We start from the raw sequence: 11,509 nt of genomic DNA on the forward strand, positions 1-11,509 counted from the left end.
TTATATAATATATAATAAAAATACAAAAAATAAACCAGTTTTCCAAACTGTACATCTATCTACATAAATATACATATGATTAATAGGGAATGGTCATAAATATTCAAAATGTCAAGTGTGGTCATGTTGCTGGCAGAATTATTTCCTGGTTTCCATAATGTTGTATTCTTTTTGCATAGTTTTTATCAAGATTAACATGCAAATAATCACCCTCTAATGTCTTTTAAAACTATAGATTTTTTTGTTGGAGATTTGCTTAAGACATGTTTATCTTTAATTTCTTCACACTGTAAACTTTAGAGTCTAAATTTGTATCTCTCCATATGACATACCAAGAAACCCCAACAGTCTTTAGTATCACCTCTGAAAACTGCTATTCTTATAAATGTACAGATGGCCACCACTCCACTTTATTTTTTTTATTTTTTAGAGATAGGGTCTTACTATGTTGCCCAGGCTAGCCTTAAACTCTGGGCTCAAGTGATCCTCCTGTCTCAGCCTCCCAGGAAGCCAGCACACTGGGTGTTGCTCCACTTTGAGGGTGTAGTTTTTTATCATAAAGAATCTTTGGGCCGGGCGCAGTGGCTCATGCCTGTAATCCCAGCACTTTGGGAGGCTGAGGCTGGCAGATCACCTGAGGTCAGGAGTTCGAGACCAGCCTGGCCAACACGGCGAAACTCCATCTCTACTAAAGATACAAAAAACATTAGGCAGGCATAGTGGCAGATGCCTGTAATCCCAGCTACTTTGGGGGCTGAGGCAGGAGAATCACTTGAACTCGGAGGCGGAGGTTGCAGTGAGTTGAGATCATGCCACTGCACTCCAGCCTGGGCGACAAGAGCAAAATACTGTCTAAAAAAAAAAAAAAAAAAAAAAAAAAAAAGAAGAAGAATCTTTGGAAGTAAAGACAAGCATGTGGTAGGAAACAGGTAAGCAGCTGTACTTGAACCAGATTCCAGAGCGTGGGAGGGGGAATGTGAGCCGTGGTGTCGTGTTCTGGAGACAGCTGTGTTCAGAGCATGTGCCAGGCACAGCAAGGAAACGTTCTCTTTGACCTTTCCCAGTGAGAGGTGTAATGTAACCCTGAGATTTCCCTTCTGTGTCAAATGCCAGGAAACGAAAGCCACATGAGCTATCTTGTTGACATCAGTACGTGAGGACAAGTCCTGCCTGGGTATGTTAAGGGAACGCGTTGTAAATAACCCAATCTGTGAACTTCGGGGCTTGGCTGGCAAGAGCTTCCCCCATGTTATGCTTGGTGACTTTGGCTTTTAAACCAGCAGCACAGCACAGGAAATGCAAACAAGCATTTTAAAAACCCACTGGGACAAAGGAGATCTCTAACTTACAACCTTCCCAGAGCTGGATGTTTAACATCCTGAGGACATTTTACAAGAGAAAGAATGTTGTGGCCAGCCACTGGGATCCAGGCAGCCCACAGACGTCTACTTACCCCACCTGGAGCTGAACGCAGGCCATGGCGTGTCCTTGCCGTGGAAAAGGCCAGTAAGGAAACAGGAGAGCGATAAAACAGGACAGCTCATCTTTGTCTCTTTCTCTGAAATCCACACGTTTGAAGAACTATGGAATGAATTAATGGAGAAAGTAAATGGCAGAAGTAAACATCAAAACATTGTTTCTTTTACAGTTCTGAAGGGAATTTGTGTGCCCTTGCAACAACTTTAGTAACCAAATCACTGATTCTTTACAAAGTATACTCTCACTTGAAGGAAGGCACGTGTGCTGCATGCATATGGATGTAGTTATATAGATGTATACAGCTGCCCACACACACTCAGCTGCAATAAATGCTGCTCTTCGTTTTCTAAATCATATGACTAATTTGGTCCACCCCTGTATTAGTCTGTTCTCACGCTGCTAATAAAGACATACCCGAGGCCGGGTGCGGTGGCTCACGCCTGTAATCCCAGCACTTTGGGAGGCCAAGGCGGGTGGGTCATGAGGTCAGGAGATCGAGACCATCCTGGCTAACACGGTGAAACCCCGTCTCTACTGAAAATACAAAAAAAATTAGCCGGGCATGGTGGTGGGCACCTGTAGTCCCAGCTACTTGGGAGGCTGAGGCAGGAGAGTGGTGTAAATCCGGGAGGTGGAGCTTGCAGTGAGCTGAGATCGCGCCACTGCACTGCACTCCAGCCTGGGCAACAGAGTGAGACTCCATCTCAAAAAAAAAAAAAAAAAAAAAAAAGACATACCTGAGACTGGGTAATATATATTTTAAAAAGGGGGTTTAATAGACTCATAGTTCCACATGGCTGGGGAGGCCTCACAATCATGGCCGAAGGTGAATGAGGAGCAAAGTCACATCTTACATGGCGGCAGGCAAGAGAGCTTGTGCAGGGGAACTACCCTTTATAAAACCATCAGATCTCATGAGACTTATTCACAAGAACAGTGTGGGGGAAACCACCCCATGATTCAGTTATCACCACCTGGCCTCACCTTTGACACATGGGGATTATTACAATTCCAGGTGAGATTTTGGTGGGGACACAGCCAAACCATATCAACCCCTATAAGAGAAATGGCAAGAAAATCTCAGTCATGAGGGAAGACGTCTCCCTGCACTCCCAGGTTGTTATATAGAAATGCCTTGAACTAATGCTATCTAAGAACTACGGGCAGAGTTTCTGGCATTCCCTGCAGGTAACACGAGTAGCAGTTGCTCCGTCAGGGCTGCATGGTGAACATGGTGTGCACATTTTACAGAGAAATCATGTTGAGGCCAGCCATTGGGTTCCAAGCTGACACTACGTGCCTGACAGTTTTAAAGACTGTTTTAAAGAGGTTAAGGATGGAGCTTAACCTTAGAGATAGAGTTGCTCCATTTCTAAGGAGATGGAGAGGCCCCCAGCTGGGCTGGGTTCTTCATCCCACCCTCTCCTGTCCTCTGCTGACTGGATCAGGAATCTCCTGACTCCTGGCAACCAGTGATGTGGCCAGATGTGAACAGATGTGAGGCTTCAACCTCTTGCTCTTGGAAACTTTAACATGGGAAATGTCGGGAGACTAAGGCAGTTAGAGGTGGGGCAGCAGCTTCTCCAGCAAGCTTGAAGGTCTGAGAGTGAGCCAATAGAATTTGTGCAGCTAAGATTAGGTGATCAGCCTATGGAAAAGAAAAGCCCACGGGCAGAATAGGGTGCCTCGGGAAACTGCATCAGCTGCAGAGTCCCAGAGAGGAGGTCCCAAGGTCTTACTGCTCAGGCCTTGGAGCTGCCAGGGGTTCCAGGCAGCTTCTAATTCCAGTCTCCACCTGGCCCATCTCCATAGATTCCCAGGCCGTGGGAGCTCCCATCGCATGGGGAGACTTGAGTTCCCTGCATGCAAAAGAGTGTGGCTCACACAATCCCAGGTGTGGCCTTTGTTGAGACTGGGAGGGACCACAAGCCAGGTAGCCTGAGGCTGGGTTAAGCTGATTCTGTTCTTTAGTGGAAAGGTCTCAAGCTGAACTCAAGGATACAACCTACAGGGCCGGGGTGATGTCTTGGTTTTTGTTGCAGTTTTAATGTGGTATGAGGAGAAAAGGGAAAAAAAAAAAAAAAAAACTCAACTAAAACAGGTGCTATGAAAGCCCATGGAAATGTTCCAGAGATCTCCTTTATTAAAAACAGGAAGCATTTTCAAGGATTTTTCAAGAAGGCTTTGTCCAAATAAAAGCTGGGTTTCAAAAACATCACCTTTGTTGGAAGAGTTTCCATCGGGGACTAGCAGCTTATGTGTGGGAAATGACACCCCACCCCTTTTCTTCTCCAAAGTGCACACTTCAGACAGCATCCGGCCAAGCACTGTGGATTTGCAGACAGACCTGCCAAAGACATGCCGGCAGAGTGCCGCTGGGCATCAGAAACCCGGGAGCCATTCTGCACAAATGCCAGTTATTCCCAGTTTACAGATTAGTCGGGTTGTTCCAGTTTGCCCTGAACTGAAAGGTTTCTGGGGCATTAAAACTGACAAAGTACCAAAGACAGTAGGATGAATTGATCACCCTAACATGAGACGGAGACAGAAATGACTTCCTCCCTTTCCTCTTGTCTGTTCCATCCGCTAGACCCACCTGTATGACTTGATCAAGAATACGGATACTCCTTTTGACATCCTGGTCTCTGAATTCCTTCGCTGTTTTAACTCTAACAAACTTCCTCTGCCAGATTACACCTTGCTGCTAGTGGGACTTCCTGTCAAATAAGAACATGAAGCTCCAATTCTAATTGATCAATGAGATATTTCAACATTAGGTGTTTTAATTTGATTATGCACTTGACTTTCATTATCAAACATTTAATAGCAACTTGATCACCAGTTCTATAGAGAAGGGATAGAGAAAGAGAAGGCGTGAGAAGCCTTTTGCTGTGTTTTGGGAGTGAATGTCAGCATCTTATGATTAACTTCCAAAGTCCTGGCTGTCTGTATATTCTGGAAACATCATTCTTGAGAGTCTTGTCCCTGGCTAAAGACCTCAATTTGCTCCCAAGCTGTTGCTGTAATTTATGGATTAAAAACTCTTTCCTCTTGTAATACATTGTTCAGTGTGCTGTGTACAAGTCCTCTGGTTTGTTTATCATTCAAGACTAACAAAGCGTGGCGTGTTTACCTCACTTGAAGAAACATGGCTTTACAGAGACAGGCCAAAGGGAGAGCTCAGGCTCCAAGACCATCCTGGCTCACCTCCCACAAACTCTGACTTCGTTCTATTTTTAGACCCTGTTGAAAAAAAAAAAATCTTAATGATTTATCCCTGGACATGTATACTAGGGATGCTGTGTGTTATGCCCAGCTAACTTTCCACCCTTAGCTTTGTCTTTTTTTTTAGGCGGAGTTTCACTCTTGTTGCCCAGGCTGGAGTGCAATGGCACGATCTCAGCTCACCACAACCTCTGCCTCCCGGATTCAAGTGATTCTCCTGCCTCAGCCGCCCGAGTAGCTGGGATCACAGGCACCTGCCACCACGCCCGGCTAATTTTGTATCTTTAGTAGAGACAGGGTTTTACCATGTTGGTCAGGCTGGTCTCGAATGCCTGAGGTCAAGCAATCCACCCACCTGGGCCTCCCAAAGTGCTGGGCCTACAGGCGTGAGCTACTGTGCCCAGCCCATCTTTGTCATTTTTGTTGTTGCTGTTGTTGTTGCTGTTTTGAAACAGAGTCTTGCTCTGTCGCTCAGGCTGGAGTGCAGTGGTGCCATCTTGGCTCACTGCAAGCTCCGCCTCACAGGTTCACGCCATTCTCCTGCCTCAGCCTCCCGGGTAGCTGGGACTATAGGAGCCTGCCACCGCGCCCGGCTAATTTTTTTTTTTTTAATATATTTTTAGCAGAGACAGGGTTTTACCATGTTAGCCAGGATGGTCTCAATCTCCTGGCCTCGTGATCCGCCTGCCTCAGCCTCCCAAAGCGCTGGGATTACAGGCATGAGCCCCTGCGCCTGGCCCATCCTTGTCATTTCTAAAACTACACTGCCAAGTGAGAAGTAAGCTTTCATCGTTGTGTTTCTTTGTGGTGATAATGACCTGATCCTGAGTCTTCGTGCAACAGAGCCACACAAATGCCAATGGTGTTGCCTTTCACCCACACTGTGTCTTTCTGAGACTTTTTTTTTTTTTTTTTTTTTGAGACGGAGTCTCGCTCTGTCGCCCAGGCTGGAGTGCAGTGGCGCGATCTCAGCTCACTGCAAGCTCCGCCTCCCGGGTTCCTGCCATTCTCCTGCCTCAGCCTCCCGAGTAGCTGGGACTACAGACGCCGCCACCTCGCCCGGCTAGTTTTTTGTAGTTTTTTTAGTAGAGACGGGGTTTCACCGTGTTAGCCAGGATGGTCTCGATCTCCTGACTTCGTGATCCGCCCGTCTCGGCCTCCCAAAGTGCTGGGATTACAGGCTTGAGCCACCGCGCCCGGCCCTTTCTGAGACTTTAATAAGCTCATGCATCACCTGCGGATCTTGACAAAATGCAGATTCTGATTCAGTAGGTCTGGGGTGAGTCTGGCATCTGTATTTTTTTTTCAGGTTGAAATATTATTTCTTTCTTTACTATAGATATGCATGAATAGAAATACAAGGTCATGAATGAAGTGATGAAAAGACCAAATGAAGATGGATCCTTTTGTGTGCGGCTCTCCGTCTCCATGGGTTTGATAGATGGTAGGTCTCCTGCAGTCTGAAATCCTAAATTCTTTTTCACCACATTGATTTTTACATTGACCACTAAGTTTTCTGCAGGTAGCCTATGGGTTAAAGACAGCACAGTGGGGCCGGGTGCAGTGGCTCACACCTGTGGATCACCTGAGGTCAGGAGTTCGAGACCAGCCTGACCAGCGTGGAGAAACTACTAAACTACTAAAAATACAAAATTAGCTGGGTGTGGTGGCGAGTGCCTGTAATCCCAGCTACTTAGGAGGCTGAGGCAGGAGAATCGCTTGAACCCTGGAGGCGGAGGTTGCAGTGAGCCGAGATCGCGCCATTGTACTCCAGCCTGGGTGACAAAGAACGCGAAACTCCATCTCAGCAACAGCAACAACAAAAAGACAGCACAGTGATCTTTACTTCTGATTAAAAGAAGAAAACAATGGCTGGAATTAATAATCCAGGTAGGAAATGACCTTCTACATCTTTAACGAGCTCCTCTGGGCAGGGGAAGGAGTAGAGGATGACAGATGTCCAAGATTGGCGGGGGGCGGAGGGGCGGGGGGGATGATGTTAACAGGATGATGTTAACAGTCAAATTCTTCATAAGACTCCAATAGAATCAAACACCTCTAATCACTCTTTAGGCCATAGGTTCTGCAACCCGTGAACTTCCATTTGTTCACCAATTCACAGGATTAATTATATGTCATTATGAAGGTTAAATAAAAAATAAACATTTGAACTCCTTTCCTACATTCAGGGTTCCATACAAACTGTCTTGTGCTCTGACTTAAAAAAATTATTTCATTTATCCTAGTGATTTTTCCAATCCATGCAGAGAGATGACTTTATTGATTTGATAAATAAACAGTACAGTATTTCCTTGTATGAATGTACTTTGATTTATTTAACTGATCCTATCTGAGTGATCCTTTAGTTTGTTTTCGATTTACCTTTGGAGGTTTTCATTAGCATTATCAGTGCCCAGTCAGTGACAGCCTGGGCTCATCGGACACTCTTATCTAAGACGCATAAGGAACACTTGAGTATTGGCCTGGTGCTGGGATCACACAAATCAATGCTAATCTAGTCAGCTGGTACAAACCATACATCTCCCAAGAGGAAGTTAATGAAAAAAAATTAGAATAAATATTCTTAAAGTAATAGTGATATCACTTTCTGAACAAGCTTATGGCTTCAGCCCTCTCTCTCCACTGCCTACCACTCTCTCTGCCTTCTTTCTTAACAGGAAAGTTTAACCATCCCTGGCTTCAACATTCTGATGATGCTCAGACCTATAGCTGCAGCCAAGGCCTTTCTCCAGAGTGGCAGTCATTTGCAGGGTGGTGTTAATTCTAGGATCTTCTTCCAAGCAATCATGACTTCTTTAAATTCTAATACGACCTGGGCTGGGCGTGGTGGCTCATGCCTGTAATCCTAGCACTTTGGGAGGCTGAGGCGGGCAGATCACTTGAGGTCAGGAGTTCGAGACCAGCCTGACCAATGTAATGAAATCCTGACTCTACTAAAAATACAAAAAATCACCCAGGCGTGGTGGTAGGTGCCTGTAATCCCAGCTACTCAGGAGGCTGAGGCATGAGAATCGCTTGAACCCGGGAGGCAGAGGTGGCAGTGAGCCAAGATCATGCCACTGCACTCCAGCCTGGGCGACAGAGAGAGACTCCGTCTCTAAAAGTAAAATAAATAAATTCTAATACAACCCAGAAAAACCAAGACAAATTATGCTGTCCCATTGGGTTATCTGTCCTTGTATCAACACCATGTCCTGATGACTGAAAGTTTATAATAGCTCTTGATGGCTGGTCATATAATTGCTTCCAGCTTCATTGTTCTTCAAGATTGCTTTGGCTTTTCATGCTCTTTGCATTTCCATTCAATTTTAGAATCAGCTTGCCAATTTCCACAAGAAATCCGGTGAGGGTTTTGATTGCAATTGTGTTGAGTCTGTAGGTGAATTTAAGGAGATTTGACATCTTTATAACACTGAGCCATCCAATCTATGAACAGCGTATTTCCCTCCATTAAAATCATACTTTAAAAATTTCTGAGATGGGTGTAGTGGCTCACGTCTATAATCCCAGCACTTTTGGAGGCTGAGGCGGGCAGATCACGAGGTCAGGAGTTTGAGACCAGCCTGGCCAACATAGTGAAACCCTGTCTCTACTAAAAATAGAAAAAATTAGCTGGGCATGGTGGCACACACCTGTAATCCCAGCTACTTGGGAGGCTGAGGCAGGAGAATTGCTTAAACATGAGAGGCGGAGGTTGCAGTGAGCTGAGATCGCGCCATTGCACTCCAGCCCAGGCAACAGTGCGAGACTCCGCCTCAAAAAAAAAAAAAAAATTTTTTTTTTCAACAACATGTTGTAGTTTTTAGTGAAGAGCTCTTACACTTTTGTTAGATTACACTTTCTTATGTTTTTGTTATATTTTCCTAGGTATTTTATTTCTTAAAACATTATTAGAATTGAGCCAGTTTTCTTTTACGAAGTACCTTAGCTACTACTCCCAAAAGCATTGCCTTCATGATTATCATTTCTATTAAAACATTTTTTGGTTAAAATGAGCAATATATTCCTTATTTTGGGCTTACTCACCCTCCTTGAAACATGACTGCCTTGGAATACCAGGAATCATTGATAGAGAAGATATTTCCTTGGCCTCAATTTCTCAATCCTTCTTAGAATTATTCCATAGGCCGGGCACAGTGGCTCACGCCTGTAATCCCAGCACGTTGGGAGGCTGAGGCAGGCAAATCACGAGGTCAAGAGTTTGAGGCCATCCTGGCCAACATGGTGAAACCTTGTCTCTACTAAAAATACAAAAATTTGCTGGGCGTCGTGGTGCGAGCCTGTAATCCCAGCTACTCAGGAGGCTGAGGCAGGAGAACCCGGGAGGCGGAGGTTGCTGTGAGCCTAGATCACACCACTGCACTCCAGCCTGGGCGACAGAGTGAGACTCCATCTCAAAAAAAGAAAAAAAAAAAATTCTATAGAAACATCTTCAGATTTTCCTGGCAAGCAAACTTGGGAGCACTTTAGGATGTGAAGAGCAAATAGGTAATCAATGCTAGGGAGTTGGAAATTCTTGCCCAGAGTTAGGACTTTAATGCCACTGTGCTCAACGCCAAAGCCTGGATCTGCCCGTTCTGATCATGCAGCAGAGCTCAATCACTGTGACTACTGCTGGGTGATTATTGCTGGGTGGAGCGTGCAAAGATTTCCCCCTGGGGTGAAACAAGGCTAGAACAGAGTAGGTGCAGGAAACTTCTAATGGATGAAAACTGACTTCCAGGTCTCTATTTTAGAAACCAAAGCTATTTGCTCAAGCTTTTTTTTCTTGGAATTAATTTGCTTATATTCCAGGCATTGTCTTCACTCATGGCCTGGCTAATGGCAGTCATTTAACTAAGAAGAGATGACTGCCGGCCTTCCTGGCAAAAGACCAAATGCTGACTAAAGTTAATGCCAGGACAGATTGGTTTCCCTGAATGCCATTTCAAAGGGAAGGGCAGTGTTACGTATTAAAATGCATATGGATCCCACTGCAAGGGGATGGTCTTTTCCATTTGGTGTTATGGATCCTAATTTTTTTTAAATTAATAAACCCATGCTCTTATTTCCTGGCACCCGCAAACAATAACTAGCTCTATAAAAAATCTTTTTTCAAACATGGCGATTTTTTTTTTTTTTTTTTTTTTTTGAGACGGAGTCTCGCTCTGTCGCCCAGGCTGGAGCGCAATGGCCGGATCTCAGCTCACCGCAAGCTCCGCCTCCCGGGTTCCTGCCATTCTCCTGCCTCAGCCTCCCGAGTAGCTGGGACTACAGGCGCCCGCCACCTCGCCCGGCTAGTTTTTTGTGTTTTTTAGTAGAGACGGGGTTTCACCGTGTTAGCCAGGATGGTCTTGATCTTGTGACCTCGTGATCTCCCCGTCTCAGCCTCCCAAAGTGCTGGGATTACAGGCTTGAGCCACCACACCCGGCCAACATGGCGATTTTTAAAGCAAACATTTAAGAATTTTAGATTACTCATAGAAACAAGTAACAAACAGGCCAGGCATGGTGGCTCACGCCTATAATCCCAGCACTTTGGGAGGTCGAGGCAGGCGGATCACCTGAGGTCAGGAGTTTGAGACCAGCCTGGCCAACGTGGTGAAACCCCATCTTTACCAAAAATACAAAAATGAGCCAGGAGTGGTGATGTGCGCCTGTAATCTCAGCTACTTGGGAGGCTGAGGATCTCTCGAACCCGGGTCGTGGAGGTTGCAGTGAGCCAAGATCTTGCCATTGCACTCCAGCCTGGGCGACAGAGTGAGACTCTATCTCAAAAAAAAAAAAAAAAAAAAAAAAGAAAAAGAAACAAGTAACAAACAAACAGCAAACACAAATATAACCTTCTAAAGCTGGTATCCTCATTAAACACCACCTGCAGAGCCACTGTGCCTGCAGGATCGACATGTGACACACGGCGGGGGCTGCTCTGACCACTGGAAGGCGGTTGCAGGGGGTTTACTGGCAGGGTTAGGATGAGTACAAGACCCATGATTCTTCCACCTCAGCAGAGCACAGCAGATCCCGACTTCTAAGCATCTAAGTTGTGGTCCCAAGGGAAACGGGGGGCTGTGAACAAACCGTCCTATTCAAGCAGTGCTATAGGTATGGGGGAGCTTTTCCCGGAGGTCTACAGCCACTGAAGTCAAAGGACCTGGAATTCCCTTTCTAGCCAGCCAGGGGGAGGTGGGTGGATGTCTTCGTGAACCACAGATTTGAACTCGGCCTGCTGAAGTTTGGCTTCATTTTCTATTGAGAAAGTTTGTCCTGGCTGGGCTTTCCTGGGGTTGGGCCTGAAATAGGCCTCCAGGTGTGAAGTGCAGGGGATCACGGAGGGGTGGGCTGCAGCCTGGGGCAGAGGCTGGTATGCGCTGGCACAGAGGGAGCAGGGGCCCCGCAGCTCCTGCGGACAGACACCCTGTGCTAGACTCACACTGGCTTAGCCATGGGAAGAGGGACGAGGCAGGAAGGAACTGGGGTTGAACAAGGAGCTGCTGTGGGCTTTAAGGTGAGCCCCAGGGGGAAGGAGAGGGAGGCTATTCCTGGTGTGCCGGACCTGGCAGCCCTTTGTGGAGTGTTCATCAGTTTCGGGAAGCTTGGAGAGAGAGGGCCACTCCCAGAACTAAGATGAACATGGCCTAGAACCGTATCTGGGTAAGAATTACAGGCACAGAGGATCATTCCATTTAGTAGAATTCCCTGACTTTGCATTGTGAAGAGCTTTGGAGTACCATCTGCTTCTACCTTTGCTTGCCATTTCTGGGATCCAATATGCTCATGCTTGCATTATTTTTTGTTTTAAAAA

The sequence above is a fragment of the Macaca thibetana genome, chromosome 6, assembly GCF_024542745.1.
Source record: "Macaca thibetana thibetana isolate TM-01 chromosome 6, ASM2454274v1, whole genome shotgun sequence".
NCBI classification, from domain to species: Eukaryota; Metazoa; Chordata; class Mammalia; order Primates; family Cercopithecidae; genus Macaca; species Macaca thibetana.